Source organism: Lithobates pipiens, unplaced genomic scaffold, assembly GCF_037356315.1.
Source record: "Lithobates pipiens isolate NorthernLeopardFrog02 unplaced genomic scaffold, aLitPip1_a1.2 Scaffold_25, whole genome shotgun sequence".
Classification (NCBI taxonomy): domain Eukaryota; kingdom Metazoa; phylum Chordata; class Amphibia; order Anura; family Ranidae; genus Lithobates; species Lithobates pipiens.
In genome coordinates, this window is record NW_027507787.1 from 115906737 (window position 1) to 115928630 (window position 21894).

Consider the following 21894-nt stretch of genomic DNA (forward strand, 5'->3'; position numbering starts at 1 on the left):
ACAGGTGGCAGGCACAGGCATGGCCAGTTTAGGTGGCAGGCAAAGGCAGGGCCAGTTCAGATGGCAGCAGGCGGCACTTTGTACATTGGGCCTTGGTCAGGTAAGACCCGAGGACAGGGGTAGAGGCTTCTTCCCACCCAAATCTCTACGAAGCCTCCGAGTCTCCAGACCCTAATCCGAGAAAACGAAAAACCTGGAGAAAAAGGTTTTCTCCACTCGGAAAACTTTTTCTGGAGCCCCTCACATGTGAGACCCCTGTGCTGTACAGTGGCAGGGCAAATGATCAGTTCAGGAGGCAGGCAAAAAGCATGGTCATTTAACAGGCCGAGGTCAATTCACGTTGAAGGCAGAAATATGTTTGGCAGAGGCATAGTCATTTAACAGCCCGGGTCATACACAGAAATGGCAGAAAGTGGATACTGGAAAGAAATCATCTTCACTTTACTAATAGTTTAGTGAAGTATGATAGCTTCGATAGCAAGTTCCAATGCAGAGGCCTGGCTGGGAGGGACAGTCTGGACAGTAGTATTGGGTGTCACGGCGAATTCCTCTACTTGTACACACACAGCATTTTTTTGGGGGTTTGCGACCTGTTTGGGTAGGAGGGAGGATGTCGGGAAAGTGCCTTTCATGGAGTCTGGCTACTGCATCAGACCGAATTAGTTGAGTGGGTTGGCCATGGGGATAGACAAGGGCTGTGATGACATCTTCTTGGTATCTTAGATAGGTCAGGGAACTTTGGGTGCTCTTAGAAAAAATAATATAAGAATTGAACATGGCCAATTGCATCAAATAAACGGCGACTTTCTTGTACCAAAACCGTGATCTCCTGGTGGCCAAGTAGGGCTGCATCATCTGGTCATTCATATCCACCCCCCCCATGTATAAGTTATACTCGTGGATACATTTTGGCTTCTGGATGGGGCCTTTTCTTCTTTGCAGTTCCACCAAGGTGTCATTGTGTATTGTGGAAAGGATGTAGACATCTCTTTTTTTATCTCTCCACTTCACCGCTTGTACCTCGTCAGTCCGCATACTGGCCATTTCACCCTGTTTTAATTTCTTGGTGACCAATATCTGTGGGAAACCTTTGCGGTTGGTCCGTGCTGTCCCACAGGCCACAGTCTGCTTTAGGTATAGATGGCGGAAAAGTGGGAGACTTGTGTAGAAATTGTCTACATATAGGTGGTAACCTTTCCCAAGCAATGGTTGGATCAGCTGCCAGACAATTTTGCCACTTGTTCCCATGTAGGTAGGGCATCCAGGGGGGTTTAGCTGTCTGTCTTTTCCCTCATAAATTATGAAGTCATATGTGTAACCCGTGGCCCTGTCACACGCCTTATAAAATTTTACCCCACGTCTGGCTCTTTTACTGGGCATGTATTGTTGTATTGCAAGTCGCCCAGTGAAGTGTAATAGGGATTCATGCACACAAATATTTTTATCAGGGGTAAACATCTGTTTGAAACTGGCGGAAAAAAAATTGATTAGGGGCCGAATTTTGAATAATTTATCATAACTGGGATGATTTCGAGGGAGGCATTGGGCATTGTTATTGAAATGTAAAAATCTCATGATCATCTCATAACGGTTTCTGGGCATAATTGATGAATAGACCGGCATGTGGTGGATAGGTTGGGTAGACCAGTAGGAATGGACTTCATTTTTTTTTGTTAGCCCCATGTTGAGGGTTAGGCCAAGGAAAATTTTAAATTCTTCCACGGTGAGGGGTTTCCAAAAAAAAGGACGGGCATAGGAGGAACTGGGATTGTTGGCTATATGTTGGCTGGCATATAGATTACATTGCTCCACAATGTCAGTTAGGAGATCATTGGTAAAAAATAAATGAAAATAATAAAGTGGGGTTACATTTTCCGTCTGTATCTGAGGGCCTGGCTGGGATGTAAAAAGGGGAATAACAGGTTCTACTGACGTATCGGGCAGCCATGTTGGATACAGCAGAACATCTGGAAGGCTAGTATGGGCACTGCCTCGTTGATGGGATGCTCCGTTGCTAGTATCTGGCCTATCTTCAAGGAAGGTTGCAGAACTGCTGGTGGATGCCTGCCTATCCCGGAGTGCTGCGCTGCTGGTGGATGCCTGCATATCATCCTGGAGTGGTGCGCTGCCGTTTGATGTCTGCGCCTGCTCATTTCTCCTGTTTCTCCTTGTTAGGATTCTATCTTCCTCGGTTTCCATCTCGGAGCCACTGCTTTCCACTGGCTCATAATCGCTATCCGAGTCTGACGGAGAGAGTTCCCCGCTACTCTCGTCCGACATACTCTGGAGCATCTGGAAAGCCTCCTCTGCGCTGTACGACCTTTTAGTCATGTTGACGGGCAGATGTCAGATGGCGGGCGGAAGATGTCAGATGGCGGGCGTCAGATGTGCCTGATGGCGGGCGTCAGATGGGCCTGATGGCGGGCGTCAGATGGGCCATGTCAGATGGGCCTGATGATGGCGGGCGTCAGATGAGCCTGATGATGGCGGGCGTCAGATGGGCCTGATGATGGCGGGCGTCAGATGGGCCTGGTGATGGCGGGCGTCAGATGGGCCTGGTGATGGCGGGCGTCAGATGCGCCTGGTGATGGCGGGCGTCAGATGCGCCTGGTGATGGCGGGCGTCAGATGCGCCTGGTGATGGCGGGCGTCAGATGCGCCTGGTGATGGCGGGGCAGATGCGCCTGGTGATGGCGGGGCAGATGCGCCTGGTGATGGCGGGCAGATGCGCCTGGTGATGGCGGGCAGATGCGCCTGGTGATGGCCGGGCAGATGCGCCTAGTGATGGCCGGGCAGATGCGCCTTGTGATGGCCGGGCAGATGCGCCTGGTGATGGCCGGGCAGATGCGCCTGGTGATGGCGGGTCAGATGCGCCTGGTGATGGCGGGTCAGATGCGCCTGGTGATGGCGGGCAGATGCGCCTGGTGATGGCGGGCAGATGCGCCTGGTGATGGCCGGGCAGATGCGCCTGGTGATGGCCGGGCAGATGCGCCTGGTGATGGCCGGGCAGATGCGCCTGGTGATGGCGGGCAGATGCGCCTGGTGATGGCCGGGCAGATGCGCCTGGTGATGGCCGGGCAGATGCGCCTGGTGATGGCGGGTCAGATGCGCCTGGTGATGGCGGGTCAGATGCGCCTGGTGATGGCGGGCAGATGCGCCTGGTGATGGCGGGGCAGATGCGCCTGGTGATGGCGGGTCAGATGCGCCTGGTGATGGCGGGTCAGATGCGCCTGGTGATGGCGGGTCAGATGCGCCTGGTGATGGCGGGTCAGATGCGCCTGGTGATGGCGGGTCAGATGCGCCTGGTGATGGCGGGCAGGTGCGCCTGGTGGCTGATGTGTCAGATGGCGGGCCGATGTGCCAGGTGTTTTTGGGGACACTGTGTTTTTGGGGACACTGTGTTTTGGGGGACACTGTGTTTTGGGGGACACTAGCTGGGAGATCAGTGGGTAAACAGCAGACAAACAGCTAGAAAACTCACTGATCTTCCCGGCTGAAGCAAAGATTTCTCTTCCTCTCCTCACTGACAGGTTCTGTGTGAGGAGAGGAAGAGATGAGAGCAGTTACAACTGCTCTCTATTTACATTACATGACGACTGTGATTGGACACAGTCGTCATGTGATCAGGAGGGCCAATCACATGGCCCTCCTGTTGTATTTTTCTCTCCGGTCTCCGGGGGGTCTCAGGCAGATCGGGATCGCGCCGCTGCGCGGGCACGTGGCGGCGCGATCACCGGTTATCTGCCACCCATCCCCCTTTGTTTACTTACGATGGCTGTGATTAGACACAGCCACCGTGCGGATCAGGAGGGCAAATGACATTGCCCTCCTGCCGATCCGAGATGCGGCGTGTGCGGGGGACACGCGCGCACCGGGATCGCGCAGCTGCGCGGGAGCGCGCCCGCGCGATCCCGCTTCTTTGACAGGACGTTCAGGAACGTCCTGTCAGGAGTAGAGAGCTCCCACCTGGCCGTTTATATGCAGTGGCCGGGTGGGAAGTGGTTAAACACCCTTCCTGACCAGACCAATTTTCAGCTTTTGGTGCTCTCACACTTTGAATGACAATTACTCAGTCATGCAACACTGTACCCAAATGAATTTTGTGTCCTTTTTTTCCCACAAATAGAGCTTTCTTTTGGTGGTATTTGATCACCTCTGGGGTTTTTATTTTTTACGCTATAAATGAAAAAAGACCGAAAATTTAGAAAAAAACGCATATTTCTTTGTTTCTGTGATAAAATTTTGCAAATTATAATTTTTTTTTCATACATTTTGGCCACAATTTATACTGCTACATATCTTTGGTAAAAATAACCCAAATTAGTGGATATTATTTGGTCTTTGTGAAAGTTAGAGAGTCTACAAGCTGTGGTGCGAATCGCACAAAACTGATCACACCTGATTTACTGGTGGCATATCTCATTTCTTGCGACCCGAACAAGTCAGGAAAGTACAAATACCCCCCAAATGACCCCTTTTTTGAAAGTAGACATTCCAAGGTATTTACTAAGATGCATGGTGAGGTTTTTGATGTTGTCATCTTTTTCCCACAATTCTTTGCAAAATGAAGATTTTTTATTTATTTTTTCTCACAAAATTTTCAATGTAATAGGTTATTTCTCTCACATGGCATGTGTATACCACAAATGACACCCCAAAATACGTTCTGCTACTCCTTCTGAGTATTACGATACCAAATGTGTGAGACTTTTACACAGCCTGGCCACATACAGAGGCCCAATATTGAAATAGCACCATCAGGCGTTCTAGGAGCATAAATTACACATTTCATTTCTCAACCACCTATTACATTTTTGAAGGCCCTGGAGCACCAGAACAATGGAAATGCCCACTAAGTGACCCCATTTTGAAAAGCTAACACCCCAACGTATAATCTATGAGGCATAATGAGTCGTTTGAATGGTTCATTTTTTTTCCAGAAGTTTTGGAAAAATGTGCAAAAAAAATGAAAACGCATTTTTTTTACACAAAGTTGTCGATTTATAAGATATTTCCAACACATAGCATGTACATAGCAAAAATGACACCCCAAAATACGTTCTACTACTCCTCCTGAGTATAACGATACCAAATGTGAGAGACTTTTACACAGCCTGACCACATACAGAGGCCCAATATTGAAATAGCACCATCAGGCGTTCTAGGAGCATAAATTACACATCTTATTTCTCAACCACCTATTACAGTTTTGAAGGCCCTGGAGCACCAGGACAATGGAAATGCCCACAAAGTGACTCCACGTGGCACTGACAACACGTGGCACTGACGACACGTGGCACTGACAGATGGCACTGGAGGCAGATGGCACTGGAGGCAGATGGCACTGGAGGCAGATGGGGCTGACAGATGGGGCTGACAGATGTCGCTGGCAGATGTCGCTGGCAGATGTCGCTGACAGATGGCACTGGGGCTGGCACTGGCAGATGGCACTGGCAGATGGTGCTGGCTATTTGCTCTGGCTAATTGCTCTGGCAAATGGGGCTGGCAGATGGCACTGCGGCTGGCAGATGGCACTGGCGCTGGCAGGTGGCACTGGCGCTGGCAGGTGGCACTGGCACTGGCAGCACTGGGGCTGACGGCACTGGGGCTGGCAGGTGGCACTGGCATTGGCAGGTGGCACTGGCAGGTGGCACTGGCACTGGCAGGTGGCACTGGCACGTGGCACTGGCGGCACTGGGGCTGGCGGCACTGGGGCTGATGGCACTGGGGCTGACGGATGGCACTGGCGCTGGCAGGTGGCACTGGTGCTGGCAGGTGGCACTGGCAGGTGGCAGGTGGCACTGGCGGCACTGGCACTGGCGGCACTGGTGCTGGCAGGTGGCACTGGCAGGTGGCACTGGCGGCACTGGCACTGGCGGCACTGGTGGCACTGGGGCTGACGGCACTGGGGCTGACGGCACTGGGGCTGATGGATGGCACTGGCGCTGGCAGGTGGCACTGGCGCTGGCAGGTGGCACTGGCAGCACTGACGGCACTGGGGCTGACGGCACTGGGGCTGACGGATGGCACTGGCGCTGGCAGGTGGCACTGGCACTGGCACTGGCGGCACTGGCACTGGCGGCACTGGGGCTAACGGCACTGGTGGCACTGGGGCTGACGGCACTGGGGCTGACGGATGGCACTGGCGCTGGCAGGTGGCACTGGCGCTGGCAGGTGGCACTGGTGCTGGCAGGTGGCACTGGCACTGGCAGGTGGCACTGGCGGCACTGGCGGCACTGGGGCTGACGGCACTGGGGCTGACGGCAGGCACTGGCGCTGGCAGGTGGCACTGGCGCTGGCACTGGCACTGGCAGGTGGCACTGGCGGCACTGGCACTACTGGCAGATGGCACTGGGCTGACAAATGGCACTGGGCTGACAGATGGCACTGGGGCTGACAGATGGCACTGGCACTGGGGCTGACAGATGGCACTGGCACTGGGGCTGACAGATGGCACTGGCAATGGGGCTGACAGATGGCACTGGGGCTGACTTACAGATCGCTCTCCCTCCTCACACGCTGTCTCTGTGTGAGGAGGGAGAGACACGGCAATGGGAGATGATCTCATATGTTTACATATGAGATCATCTCCCATTGGCAGCTGCGATTGCGCTGTGAACTGCCGCTTTGATTGGCCGTTCACGGCGATCTGTATTTGCCTGTCTCCGGGAGACACGGTGAATACAAAACTTCCGCGATGCGCGCCCCCGGCGGCGCGCATTGCGGAAGTAAACAGAAGGCCGTCCAGGGACGGCCAGGCGAAGGAACCCGCCTGCTCTAAGGCCGTCATTCGGCTATAGGGCGGGCGGGAGGTGGTTAATACTCAGAAAGTTTTACCGATAAAATGTTATTATTGAAGTTTAAATATAGCTATGCCCAGAAATCTGGATTTGAAAAATGTTGGATATGTAGTAAACTCCATCCTAGCACTGCTAGGATCCCCTTAATGGCAGTACCTCTAAACTTCACCCCCCTCCTTAATGGAACTCCTCCTGTTGTCCTTACAAATGTCACAAGAGCGCTTTCAAATAATACCCTTACTTTCCAAATTATTGGTAGAAGTCATTTCCCAGACTGGTGTTTTAGGTTGGGAAACTCCACAAACGGAGCTGAAGTTTGCCAACAAGCTAAAATTAACTTTTCAATTACATCAATTGAAAGTCCTTTCTTTCACACTTCAGAACCTGCCCTAAACACCACTCTGATAAACTTTGTTAGCTCCAGTTCCAGTTCCACAGTAGGAAAATTATTGTCGAGTTTAACCTTTTCCAGTCTTTCTGATGTTGTGGAAAAATCTGTCACCCTTGGATCCCCACTGAACCCCAAGGATGGTGTTATCTTGCAGCCCTAGTCCCCATTATGGGCGTAGTAGGAGATAGCAAGGGAAGACACCTCCTTGAAGCTAGCATGCATCCTAGGTACCCCCTCAAACACTGCAATAAAAGGGAGTTATTTCTTGAAAAAGATATGGCATGGGCTTGGTTCCCTTCATGGACTGGGTGGGGAATAGACTTAATGAAAAGGTTGAATAATTACAGTGGAATCATTGATGAAGTAATGGAAAAGAATTCTGAGGATATTACTAAATTAAATATATAAACTAGGGCAATTAGAAAACAATTAGAACTACACGAGTTAGCCATAGAAAGCATGAGTGCTGCTTTAACAGGGATATGTGAAAACACAGAAGATTATGAGTGTTGTACCTGGTTTCATAACACAAGTATTGAGGTACCAGATTACTATGATATAATTGCATAACACCGGAAAGAAGTAAGCAAATTACAAGATGAAGCTAGAAACATTGCTAAGACATGGGATCCTTTTGCAAACCTAAGTTCTGGAATAGGAATACTTACATGGTTAAAAAGTGCTGCCATAACTATAACTATGATTATTCTTTTTGTTTTGTTCCTATATGCCTGTTAGCTTAAGCTTATAATGTGCATAATTGTTAAGGCATCCCGAACCCCTGATCCTGCTGCTAGGAATAGAGTTTATCTTAGTATGTATTATGATAGAAGAAAGATTAAATAACTGTGAAAGATAGTGAATCATATAAATGTCTCAAAGAGGGGAACTGTAAAGAACGATAGCAAGATAGACTCCATTTTGTTCAAGATTTTATGTTTTACTTGAAAACTCTTAAATTCAAATATGATTTTAAGTTGAAACTCACACATGTTTAAACTGTTATCTATAGAAATGTTCTCGTGGTTATTTTTACATATATATTAAGACTGTGGAGTTTGACCTAGCTCAGGCTTGCGTTTGTTTTAGATAAGATAACGACATCTGTTCAAGATTACATACATTTTGTAGTAAAAATTATGTGAATTTTGTCTTATGGCACCAGCTAATAAGTAAAATATTGACTGAAGCTATTTCTTCTGTATACGTGTAAGACTTCAGAAACTCCTCCCTTGTTATCCCTAGATTGTATATAAGTTCAACTTTCGCCTTGTTTAAGGAGATATCTTTAAAGTGAAGGAATGCAAACCTGTCTCCTGTGTCACATTATTGATATCTCCGGGCCTGGGGGTCTACGGAAGTCTTCCTGCATTACCTGAACCTATCTGGGTGGTCCTAGAAGCTGAATTTCCCTACAGTCTTTAGTGGCAATGATGAAGATGGAGATTAGGATGATGATGATGAAGAGGTCACTGATGCAACTTGGGTGCCAGATAGAGCAGAGGAGGAAACTGAAGGTGAAGCGGCACAACCCCAAGGAGGCCGACATCAAGAAAGAGTAGAGAGCAGCCACCCTATTCATCACATTCTGCAGCTGTTTTCTCCCGGCCCAGTCCCCAAAGCTAAGCTGTCTGGGCCTTTTTCAGCACATCTGCAGCAGATTGCACTGTTGCTATCTGCAAACTGTGTCTCAGGCACATTAAACGTGGCAAAAACACCAAACATTTGGGTAACACATGCTTAACAAGGCATTTAACGTCCAACCAGTCAGCCTGTTAGCAAGAGCACCTAAAAGTCACATAAATGGGGCACAAATCTGTCCCTCCTCCTCCTCTTTACCCACTTCAGTCTGCCCCTGCGATAGTGAGTCATTACCTTTCAGCAGCCTCCACTGACAGGAATGATGGTATAGCATAGGGTGTTCCAGGTCCTAACAGTAGATCTGCCAGCAGCACACCACCAGCTGTAGACTTTAGCCTACAAATTTCTCTGCCCCATCTGCTGCAGCGCAAAACAAAAATACAGTCCCTGCCACCCACATGCCCAGCGTCTGAATGCAAGCTTGTCAAAGCTGTTGGCTCTCCAACTTCTGCCTTCCAGCCTGGTGGATTTTGCCCCCATCCATGAATTCCCACAATGTACTGTACCACAATGGCAGGTTCCCAGTCGCTACTACTTTTCACGTAAGGCCATTCCATCTTTCTACCATCATGTGGAAGGGAATGTTCTGGCATCGTTGGGCAAGGCAATCAGCCATAAAATACACCTTACTGCTGACACGTGTTCCAGCAAGCATGGGTAGGGGCGATATATTGCTAATCAAAAGGATGCAGGACAGGGTTCGGTGCTGCAGCTTGTTGTTCCCTCACGTCTCTACACAGCTGGTGGTGATGCCAGACCTGTGAGCTCTACCCCCTCTCCCTGCTCCACCACCTCCATGCCCTCCTCTGTAGATTTGTCCTACAAACATCAGGTAGCCACTAATGCGTTCAAAGGGCTGTTCCAAGAGTCAGGCTAAAAGGTGTCATGCAGTGCTTCAGCTGGTGTGTTTGGGAGACAGGAACCACACTGGAGCAGAGATTCCTGCAGCTCTGCAGGGACAGGTTCAGTGGTGATTCACACCACTCCAGCTGGAGCCAGGAAAAGTGGTGTCCGATAATGGTTCAAACCTCCTGTCTGCCTTAGACAGGGAAAATTGACACATGTTGGCGCAGTGGTGTAGTGGTTAGCACTCTCACCTAGCAGTAAGAAGGGTCGTTGGTTTGAATCCCAACCACGGCACTACATGCCTGGAGTTTGCATGTTCTCCCTGTGCCTGTGTGGGTTTCCTCCAGGTACTCCAGTTTCCTCCCACAATCCAAAGACATGCAGGTAGGTTAATTGGCTTCTGTCCAAAAATTGGCCCTACTATACAAATGGGGAACTTGCATTGTGGGCTTCTTGAGGGTAGGGACTGATGTGAGTGTGCAATGTACAGGGATAGTGAAAATTGTAGACACTCACTCAGGTTGAAACTGGATAGACTGATGTCTTTATTCAACCTTACTATGTGCCATGGTGGTGCAGCGTTTTCTAAGTATGTACCCAGGGTTGCAAGATGTACTAATGCAGGCCATAGGAGTCTGTGGTTATTTCAGGTGATCATACACAACCAGTGCCTGGTTGGCTGAAATTCAGCAGAAATTCCACCTGCCTGATTTGTGACATGCCCACCAGGTGGAACTCAACTTTGGAAATGCTGCAGCTGCTATACATTCAGCAGAGGGCCATCAACAAGTACCTATGCCAGTATGGCATGATGACAGGCTCAGGCCACAAGGATGGTGAGCAGTGACAGTGCATGTTACATAGTTAGTAGGGTTGAATAAAGACACCAGTCCATCCAGTTCAACCTGAGTGAGTTTCTACAATTGTCCATATCCATTGCACACTCACATCAGTCCCTACTCTCAAGGAGCCCACAATCCAAGGTCCCCATTCATATACTGGGGCCAATTTACCTACCTGCATGTCTTTGGAGTGTAGGGGGAAACCGGAGGAAACCCACGCAGGCACAGGGAGAACATGCAAACTCCAGGCAGGTAGTGTCATGGTTGGAATTTGAACCAGTGACCCTTTTTACTGCTAGGCGAGAGTGCTAATCACTACACTACTGTGTCACCCATATGTCAGGAAATGTTCCATCCACTGGAAATATCTGCCTTTTGGCGTCCAATACTGAGGTCAACCAGCAGGTGTCTCCTGGCAGTTTGGAACTGTCAGGAGAGCTTTTCCCTGCTGATGTTATGTCATCTTTGGGCTGCAATACTGGTGTCCACCAGCAGATGGATCCTGGCAATGTAGAGCAGACAGCACCTCTTGCAATCAGGTGTGACTTGAGGCCAATCACAGGCCTATAAATACCTAGCAAGCACTCACATGTTTGCCTTGGTTTTGTCCTTGAGCCCCATCCTGCGATCCTGCATCTGTTGTACCTGATCCTGTCTACTCCTGCAACCTGATCGCTTTCTCCTTGTTCCCCCATCTGCTGACCTCCTGCTTTTGACCCTGGCCTGGCATGACTATGATTCTGGTATCCCCTTTGTTATATAAACTGGTTGGTTTGTTGTCACTGTTATTTGGTTTTCTCACTCTGTTTGGTATCGGTGGTGCATTCACATTGTATGCATTTATCTTAATAAAATCACTTACTTTCACCTACTTATGTATGGTTTACTCTGTTGCAGTCACACAGTTCTGGTCACATCCGGTTTATGACAGCATGCATGAGTGACACAATCCCTGTTGTGTGGAGCAGACTGCGTGGCATTATGGACAGCGCACTTAAGGCAAAGCAGCAGGAGGGAGAGGAGGACTTCCTTTCCTCTCAAGGCCCACTCTATCCAGACACCATCATTCCTATGTCACAGAACACACAGGAGGAGAATGGGGGGGGAGGAGGTTTCTGGCACTTTCATGGGCTTCAAAGAAGAGGGAGCCATGTGTCAATCTGTAAGCAATGGCTTTATAATCCCAGGACCCTTGGGAGTAGTACATGGCTGGGAGGAGGAAGCAGGGCCGGACTGGGAATAAAAACCAGCCCTGGAAAAAATTTCATACCAGCACAACTTCATTATTTTCTTGTTCATAAAAGGGAAAACCATGTATTGTATATAGATAAGACAGATATGAAAGCACATAGGTCTAGGGATATATATATATATATATATATATATATATATATATATATATATATATATATATATATATATATATATATATATATATATATAAATAAATAAATCAGCAAATTCCAGTTAAAAGTGGAGCAATCAAGGGGAACACCCGGGACTCTGGAAACTCTGATGACCAGAGATGACCTTCCGCAGAAAGAGTACACTAAGGCCGGTTTCACACTGGGGTGGTGCGGGTGCTAGCGATAAAATGGTGCTATCTTTAGCGTTGCTTTACCGTCGTTTTAGCAACGCTATTCGGCCGCTAACGGTATGTTTTTACCTCCGCTAGCGGCCGAAAAAAGGGTTAAAACCCAGTCGCAAAAGGGTTAATACCACCTCAAAGCGCTGCTATAGCAGCACTATCCCGGTGGTATAGCCACACTGCCCCACTGATTTCAATGAAAAGGAGTGGTGTATTCACCGTTCCTTTCCACTGAAATCAGTGGGGCAGTGCGCCTATACCACCGGCATAGGGCTGCTGTAGCAGCGCTTTGCGGTGGTATTAACCCTTTCGTGGCTTTTCACTGCTCCAAAGATGCTGCTTGCAGGAGTTTTTTAATGTCCTGCAAGTGCACCGCTCCTTGGAGACCCAGCAGGTGCTATTTTTAGCACTGTACCGCCTGCAAATTGCGCCAGTATCAAAGGGGCATAAGGTAAGGGGTGGAGGGGTACTGATATAAACCTTTATATCAGTGCCCCCTTACATTAATGTATTCACTCCCCTTTACATCTGTGACACCCCCCCATCAGATTGGCCTGGCGGCACTGTCACTGACCTCCTCTCAGGTGCACCTTGCAGGGCTCAGTCAGTCGGCTCCAGCTTGGTGTCTCTGGTTTTCCTATAGTCTCCTCTCCACAGTCCACACATTTCTGACTTCTCCCATGATCCCCATCCCAGCAGTGCTCCCACTCTTGACTCCTCTCCAGACTTCCTCAGAGACTGCAGACATGATATAAGACAAAAGATGGCCAGAGGTTGCAGACAAGATACAGGAGATGTCAGAGGCTGTGGGCATAGTACAGGAGATGGTCAGAGGCTGTGGGTATAGTACAGGAGATGTCAGAGGCTGTGGGTATGGTACAGGAGATGGTCAGAGGCTGTGGGTATGGTACAGGAGATGGTCAGAGGCTGTGGGCATAGTACAGGAGATGGTCAGAGGCTGTGGGCATGGTACAGGAGATGTCATAGGCTGTGGGTGTGGTACAGGAGATGGTCAGAGGCTGTGGGCATGGTACAAGTGATGGTCAGAGGCAGTGGGCATAGTACAGGAGATGGTCAGAGGCTGTGGGCATAGCACAGGAGATGTCAGAGGCTGTGGGCATGGTACAGGAGATTTCAGAGGCTGTGGGCATGGTACACAAGATGGTTGGAGACTGAGGACATGAAACTAAAGATGGTAAGACTTGTAGACATGATATAGGAGATGGTCAGAGACTGTAGACATGGTACAAGAGATTAATGCAGCCTCACCAGTGCCCATCAAATGCAGCCTCACTGTGCCCATCATTTCAGCCTCTGTACCAGTCCATGCAGCCTCACTGTGTCCATCATTTTAACCTTGCCATGCCCATCATTGCAGCCTGATGGAGCCCATCATTGCAGCCTTATCATGCCCATCATTGCAGCATTATCATGCCCATAATCGCAGCCTCAGCGTGCCCATAACTGCAGCTTTACCGTGCCCATAATCGCAACCTCTGGATAAATAGAAAAATCAGCGCAAAAAAATAACTGAAATAAAAGCTATTGCAAGCTGAACACTTAGTAACCCTAAAGCCCCGTACACACGAGAGGACTTATGTCCGACAGACTTCCAAAGGAGTTCCGCCGGAGTTCCGCCAGAGTTCTGACAGACTTTTCGGCCGAACGGACTTGGCCACACACGATCACACTAAACTCCGACGGATTCGAACGTGATGACGTACGACCCGACTCGAATAAGGAAGTTCATAGCCAGTAGCCAATAGCTGCCCTAGCGTCGGTTTTAGTCCGTCGGAGTAGCATACACACGAGCGGATTTTTCGAAGGGGACCGGGTCCGGCGGAGTTCCGTCGGGAAAATTTGAAGCATGCTTCATTTCTAAAGTCCGTCAGACTTTTGCGAAGCTAAAGTCCGTTGCAGCCCACACACGATCGGATAGTCTGGCGGACTCGGTCTGACGGACTTTGGATGTTGAAAAGTCCGCTCGTGTGTACGGGGCTTAAGTCCCACTTAGCCCCAAATGCAAATTTGTAAAAACAGACAGTGCAGAGCAACCAATATGATGAAATTATAAAAAGTCCAATATGGCATTAATCATTAAGAGCAGTCCAGAGCCCAATAAAAGATAGCCCAAAAACATCCATAAACGACAGAAGAATCAACAAGTTTTATCAGATCCACTTGTACCAACAACCAACAGGCAAAATGCTCCCTCGCTTTATAGGGAATGACCCCTGAACCAAAAGGAAGATCAGTAAACACCTGTTCCCACTTCAGAGGGAAGCACTTTGGAGTGCAAGAGATCACAATCTCACATGTATCCCAGTTATGAATAAATAAAATAAAACAAATCTATGTGCTCTCCATTATTGTAAAAGCACAGATTTTAATGTAGGTAGAACACTTACAGACAATATTCTTGGTAACAAGCTTAAACAGCATACACAATGCCGTTCCCATATCGTCTCATCAGGATAGCAGCAGGTGACGTCACAGTCCATGTTGGAGCTCAGTGTGACACTTTCGGCTGCTGTATGAAAAGTCCCGCCCTCCTCCTAGACCAGCTCGTGTGATAGACACATTGTTCTGTCTATCACACAAGCTGGACTAGGAGGAGGGCGGGACTTTTCACACTCAGCTCCTAGACACACAGCGTGAGATGCCTGCTGTGTGTGACATGTGGGGGGGAGGAGGAGGAGGGAGAGGAGCGCTGCAGTCTGACACAGCTTAGCCCAAACCGGCCCCAGGGCAGGCAGCCTACCGGGAAATATCCCGGTATCCAGGTAGGCCAGTCCAGCCCTGGGAGGAAGTTCCAGATGCTGCCATCCTGTGTAACCCAGAGGAGTCTGCTTCTCAAGCCTCTGCAAATTTGAGGCGCATGGGCAACCTCATGCTTCAAAGCCTGTGAAAGGGCCCAAAAATATGTGGCATAAAGGAGAAGAATAATTACTGGCTGGCAACACTCCTTGACCACCATTATAAGGGGAAGGTCTCAGAACTCATCCCATCCCCACAGAGAGTGTAGAAGATACATTATACACGTGATACGTGAGGACACGTTAAAGAGGATTTTATTGAACGTTTTTCCTGACTCCAGTAGGTTACAGTGTCATGTTGGTCAAGAGAGGAGCGTTGGAGAAGGCGTCTGTCTAAGTGAGGCATTACGGAATTTTTTTTAGTCCTCACCACCCAGTGCTGTCAGCTTCCACATGGTGGACGATTACCTTGGGTCAAAACAGAGATGGAGAGCTTTCGAGCTGACAATCCACTGACTTACTGGGTCATGAGAATATACCACTGGTCAAAACTTGCCCAGTATGTTATTGAGTTGTTGGGCTACCCTGCATCCAGTGTGCTTTCAGAATGGGCATTCAGTGCTGCAGGAGGTTTTGTTACTGCTCATTTAAAATTTACATTTTTCACAAATGTTTTTCTTTTATTGATACATGTCCCCCAGGGCAGGATCCGGACCCCTATAACCATTGTATGCCCAATTACTTACATATAAGCCTTCAAAATGGGCACTATTGATTTTGGACATTCGGTTCCTATTGACTTATGGGGTTCGTTATTCGGGTCCGAACATTCGCAGTGTTCGAAAGTTCTGGTGTGAACCAAACATGAGTCTGTTCGGCCCATCCCTACATGGGATTCGCTTTAGAACTGATCAATCATCAGGTCCAGGCCAATCATTTATGGACTGGACCTGCTGATCGGTTCTGACCAATGGACAAATTTCCTATGCCTATATAATGTAAACACAGGCATAGGAAGCAATGAAATCTCCCCTCCTGAAGCACTTTCTGTTCAATTGTGCGGGGAGTTCATAGTTTCATAGTTTCATAGTTAGTAAGGTTGAATAAAGACACCAGTCCATCCAGTTCAACCTGAGTGAGTGTCTACAATTGTCCCTACCCCTGTACATTGCACACTCACATCGGTCTCTACCCTCAAGGAGCCCACTATCCTAGGTCCCAATTCCTATACTAGGGCCAATTTTGGACAGAAGCCAATTAACCTACCTGCATGTCTTTGGATTGTGGGAAGAAACCGGAGCACCCGGAGGAAACCCACGCAGGCACAGGGAGAACAAGCAAACTCCAGGCAGGTAGTGTCGTGGTTGGGATTTGAACCAGCGACCCTTCTTACTGCTAGGTGAGAGTGCTAACCACTACACCACTGTGCTGCCCATAAAGTTCATGAGTACACTAACACTGACAGCAGTACACGTAGGCACATATTTCACCCCATCTTCACCCCCCCCCCCCCCAGTTAACTCTTTCACTCCCTGTCACAGTGTCACCAAGTGTGGTGTTAATATTTTTTACTGATCACTGTATTGGTGACATTTGTGACGCTAAACAGCATTAGGGCAGTTTGTGGTAGGCCCAAATAGGTTTAGGGTACCCCCCCATATATAGATAAATGAGGTATAACTATGGCCTATGGGTCACCCACTCAGCGCAACCTCAATCCTACAGTGCCAGAAGCAGGTTGATGTGTTGAACTATTCGATATCATATGTCGATGTCTCAGACATTAAAATAAATAAAAAATTATATATATATTTATATATATATATACATATATACAGAGAGAGAGTGTGAGGGGTTAGCTCGGCAGCGGGTGTGTGTGACCCCCTGGATGGGTTCACAACACAAAATCAGGCACAGCAGACAGCGTTGTAGGTGCAAAAAACAAAAGATGCAGTTTATTTATGCTACATGCAGTGATACATATAACAGCCAAACAAAAAATAAAACATGAAAATAAATCCTGGTCAGCTTGACCTCTAACTACACACTTAGATTCCCTGTCTAACAACTGAGTGCAGCCTTGTGCTGCACCAGTCCCTGTCTCTGTTGTAGAGGTTTGCCACACAGGCGTTAACTCACCGCACAGAACAGATATCACACTCCCCAGTCTATACAACACAAAACTGGTTCCAGGATGGAGCATCTCCCTAAGCATGCTGGGGTTTTTTGTAGAGGTCTTAATGAGCCCACTTACTTCAGCTGGGCTCATTAACTCTTCCCCTCTAATTGTAAAGGTCTGCATAAAGCCTGAATCTAGGGCACACATATTTCCCATCCTGGATACAACCAGGTGACTTTACCTGCGTGCTGCCACATACCCCCCCCCCCCCCCCCTCTTGTTTCAACCTTGGGGTTGTAACACAAGCAGTCAGACACGCATGTATCCGAGACAAAGCATCCACATTCCCCATTTTAACACCAGGGCGATGCTTAACTGTAAAGTTAAATTCTTGTAGGGCCAGGAACCACCTATTTACCCTTCTATTGGTCTCCTTGTTCTGAGCCATCCACTTTAAAGGAGCGTGATCAGTCACCAGGTCAAAGTGCCTACCTAGCAGATAGTACCGAAGGGAATCTAGAGCCCACTTCACTGCTAAACATTCCTTCTCAATCGTGGCGTAATTTACCTCATGGGACTTCAACTTCCTGCTGAGGTAAATGACTGGGTGCTCTTCCCCGTTCCAGACCTGGGATAACACTGCTCCTAACCCAACGTCTGATGCATCAGTTTGTACAACAAAGTCCTTAGAGAAGTCTGGTGAGTACAACACTGGCTGGCTACATAAGGCTGTTTTTAAGGACTGAAATGCTTCTTCAGCCTCTGGGGACCATTTAACCATGACAGACTCTTTCCCTTTTGTCAGGTTGGTGAGGGGCACAGCCTGAGAAGCAAAATGGGGAATGAATCGTCGATAATAGCCAGCGATTCCCAGAAAGGCTCGTACCTGTTTCTTGCTGTTGGGACGTGGCCAACTCTGTATGGCCTCGACTTTATTGACTTGGGGTTTTATCACCCCCCTCCCAATAGTGTACCCAAGATATTTGGCCTCCTCCTGTCCAATGGTACACTTCTTTGGATTGGCCGTAAACCCAGCTTCCCGGATAGAGTCTAGGACTGCTTGTACTTTCGGCAAATGTGAGACCCAGTCTGTGCTATGGATAATCACATCATCCAGGTAAGCTGCAGCATATTTCTGATGGGGCCTCAGAATCTTATCCATTTTCCGCTGGAATGTTGCCGGTGCATTCTGTAACCCAAACGGCATTCTCTTATATTGGAATGCCCCATCTGGGGTTACAAACGCAGTTTTCTCCTTGGCCGACTCGGCCAGGGGAATCTGCCAATAGCCTTTGGTGAGATCAAGAGTTGTCATATATCGGGCTGTTCCCAGCCGGTCAATCAACTCATCTATACGCGGCATGGGGTAGGTGTCAAATTTTGTAACTTTATTTAATTGTCGAAAATCGTTACAAAACCGCCAGCTCCCATCAGGTTTGGGCACTAGTACGATAGGACTGGACCAGTCACTCTGGGACTCCTCTATCACACCCAATTCCAACATCCTTTGAACCTCCCCACGTATTGCCTCCCGTCGGGCCTCTGGTATTCTATAAGGTTTTAGTTTTACCCTTTCTCCTGGCGGGGTGATAATGTCATGCTCTACGCCAGATGTTTGTTCCGGAAGCTCAGAGAAAATCTCTTTGTTACGAAGTACAAATTCTTTAACCTCCTGTTGTTGGGGTTTCGATAAGGTGTCTGCTATTCCAACCTCAGGAACTAAGCAATCAGGCTGTGCTTGTGACAAAGTCTCTGCGACTAGGGATTCCCTATCCCTCCAGGCTTTCAGCAGATTGACGTGATAGATCTGCTCCGGCTTTCGCCTTCCTGGCTGTCTAACCCTGTAGTTCACCTCACTAATTTTTTCAATTACTTCATATGGACCTTGCCATTTGGCCAGAAATTTGCTTTCAACCGTAGGGACTAGCACCAAGACCCTATCCCCCGGGGAAAAAGTACGGGTCTTGGCCCCACGGTTGTACACTCTCTGCTGTGCTAACTGCGCTTGGGTTAAATGTTCCTTTACAATTGGCATTACCTGTGCAATTCTATCTTGCATCAGGGCGACATGCTCAATCACGCTCCTGTGAGGAGAACTCTCATTTTCCCAAGTTTCCTTGGCGATATCCAGCAGCCCTCTTGGGTGTCTCCCATAGAGCAACTCGAAGGGTGAGAAACCCGTAGAGGATTGGGGTACCTCCCTAATGGCAAACATTAGATAGGGTATTAGACAGTCCCAATTCTTTCCATCTCTATCCATCACCTTCTTTAACATTTGTTTAAGGGTTTTGTTGAATCTTTCAACCAACCCATCTGTTTGGGGGTGATACACAGATGTACGCAATTGCGTCACTTTGTACAACTTGCATAATTCTTTCATAACCCGGGACATAAAGGGCGTACCTTGGTCCGTAAGCAGTTCCTTACAAATACCCACATGGCTAAAAACAAGAGATAGCTCTTTGGCTATGGTTTTGGCCGAGGTATTTCGGAGAGGAATTGCTTCCGGATAACGGGTGGCATAGTCCAATATAACCAAAATGTACTGATGCCCCCTGGCGGACTTCATTATCGGACCTACCAAATCCATTGCGATCCTTTCAAAGGGGACCTCAATGATAGGAAGAGGTACCAGCGGGTTACGGAAATGTGGCATAGGTGCCGACTTCTGACACACAGGGCAGGAGGAACAATAATTTTCTATTTCCTTCATGACCCCAGGCCAATAGAATCTCTGCAATACCCTCTCTCTGGTTTTCTCTGTCCCCAGATGACCTCCCAGAATGTGCCCATGAGCCAATTCTAACACCAACTTCCTGTAAGGTTTGGGCACTACAAGTTGCTCAATGGTTTCTTCTGCCATTTGAGCCACTCGATACAGCAGGTCCCTTTCCATAGTGAAGTAAGGATAAGGGCAAGTCTTATCTGGGTTCACTAACTCGCCATCTATTTTCACCACATTTTCCCGTGCCTTTATTAGGGTGGGGTCTTTTAACTGTTCTGTGGCAAAATTTTCCCTGTGAACCTCAAGATCCGAAAACTCCACAGACGGCATGTTTTCATCTGAGGATGTTGGCTTCCCCCCAGTTTCTCGAGTTTCCCCCGCCAATACCGACAAGGGAAATTCAGGAGAGTCCTCACCACTCCCAGAGGAATTCTGGTCATCTTCCTGGTTTATAGGGGCACCAGTGGGGGGCTCAGGACAATCCCAGAGTTCCCAGAATTTTGGAAAATCCCTTCCCACAATAGCATCATGTGGTAAGTGAGACACTAACCCCACCTGATGAGAGAGGTTACCTTTGGGGGTCTCAAAAAACACTGAAGTTACAGGATACTCTCGGGTGTCCCCATGCACACAAATAACAGCCACCCTGTTCTTCCCAGAGACCACTGTAGTAACTAATTCAGCTTTTATCAATGTTACCAGGCTACCTGAATCCAGCAACACATCAACATTTCTACCATTAATACACATTTTACATAAATGTTTCTCAGGTCCCCGAATGGCAGTGCATGCAACTGTCGCAAACAGCGACTGACGTCTCTCCCTTATAAAGTCACATTGCATAGGCTCATCCACAACGGGGCAATTGGCTGCAATATGTCCCTCTTGCCAGCAGCGGTAGCAAATAATCTTTTTCGCTGTCTCTTGCAGCATGGGCTTCCTGGGCTGCTCCCGCCAGACCTTAGGTAGAACTCCCACCCTCTCACTCTCTCCACCCTCACCCCTTGGAGTCATCTTACCCGCCACTGGGAATGATCTGGTCTTAGGGTGGAAAGTCCGTGAGTCCCTGGAAGAGGTGGTCAGGTTCTCTGTAGCCAAGTACCTCTCAACCAGATCCACAAGTTTATCTGCATTTTCTGGGTCTCCATGGCTTACCCATTTTTGGATGGCAGTAGGAAGAGCTCTCAGGAAACGATCCATAACAACACGTTCCACAATGTTTGGTGCGGTCAAAGTCTCTGGCTGCAGCCACTTCCTGCTCAGGTGAATGAGATTATACATTTGAGACCTGGGGGGTTTTCCAACCTGAAAAGTCCAATTATGCACACGCTGAGCCCGGACGGCCAGGGTGACACCCAGCCGTGCCAATATTTCTGTTTTTAGCACCACATAGTCTTTTGCTTGGTCAGGCTCTAGGTCATAATAAGCTTTCTGCGATTCCCCAGTTAACAGAGGGGCCACCAGTCCAGCCCATTGCTCCTTAGGCCACTTTTCCCTTTCAGCAGTCCTTTCAAATGTGGTCAAAAACACCTCCGGATCATCCTCTCCAGTCATTTTTGTCAATAAACGGCTCACACCAAAGGATGCGGTATTATTGTAACCACTTGCTTCATTGGTCTGCGGACGTTGCTGTATTAATGTCTCTATTCTCTGTTGAAAATTCTGCTCTTGCTTCTGCAACAGGTCTATGAAGCGGGCTTCAGATTGCTGCTGGGCTTGTTGCTGAGCTTCCAGACTCTGCAGGTGAGCTTTCTGCTGAGCTGCAAGGCTCTTTTGTAAAGCCGCATTTGTTTGCTGCTGATTTGCATTTGCTTGCTGCTGGTTTGCATTTGCTAGAGCCAGCTGTCTCAGTAACTCCTCCATGCTGGCCTTTAAAAAAATTGAAAAAAAACTGCCAAAATTCTCCACCAACTGTGAGGGGTTAGCTCGGCAGCGGGTGTGTGTGACCCCCTGGATGGGTTCACAACACAAAATCAGGCACAGCAGACAGCGTTGTAGGTGCAAAAAACAAAAGATGCAGTTTATTTATGCTACATGCAGTGATACATATAACAGCCAAACAAAAAATAAAACATGAAAATAAATCCTGGTCAGCTTAACCTCTAACTACACACTTAGATTCCCTGTCTAACAACTGAGTGCAGCCTTGTGCTGCACCAGTCCCTGTCTCTGTTGTAGAGGTTTGCC

At 48.4% G+C, this 21894-nt stretch overlaps 1 protein-coding gene across 12 annotated transcripts in view; it reads right to left on the minus strand.

The window, feature by feature from the left end:
- The window catches only part of CUNH10orf71 (chromosome unknown C10orf71 homolog), a 1142779-nt gene that overhangs the window by 868746 nt on the left and 252139 nt on the right, over positions 1–21894 (minus strand). The gene's annotated exons all lie outside the window — the stretch shown is intronic.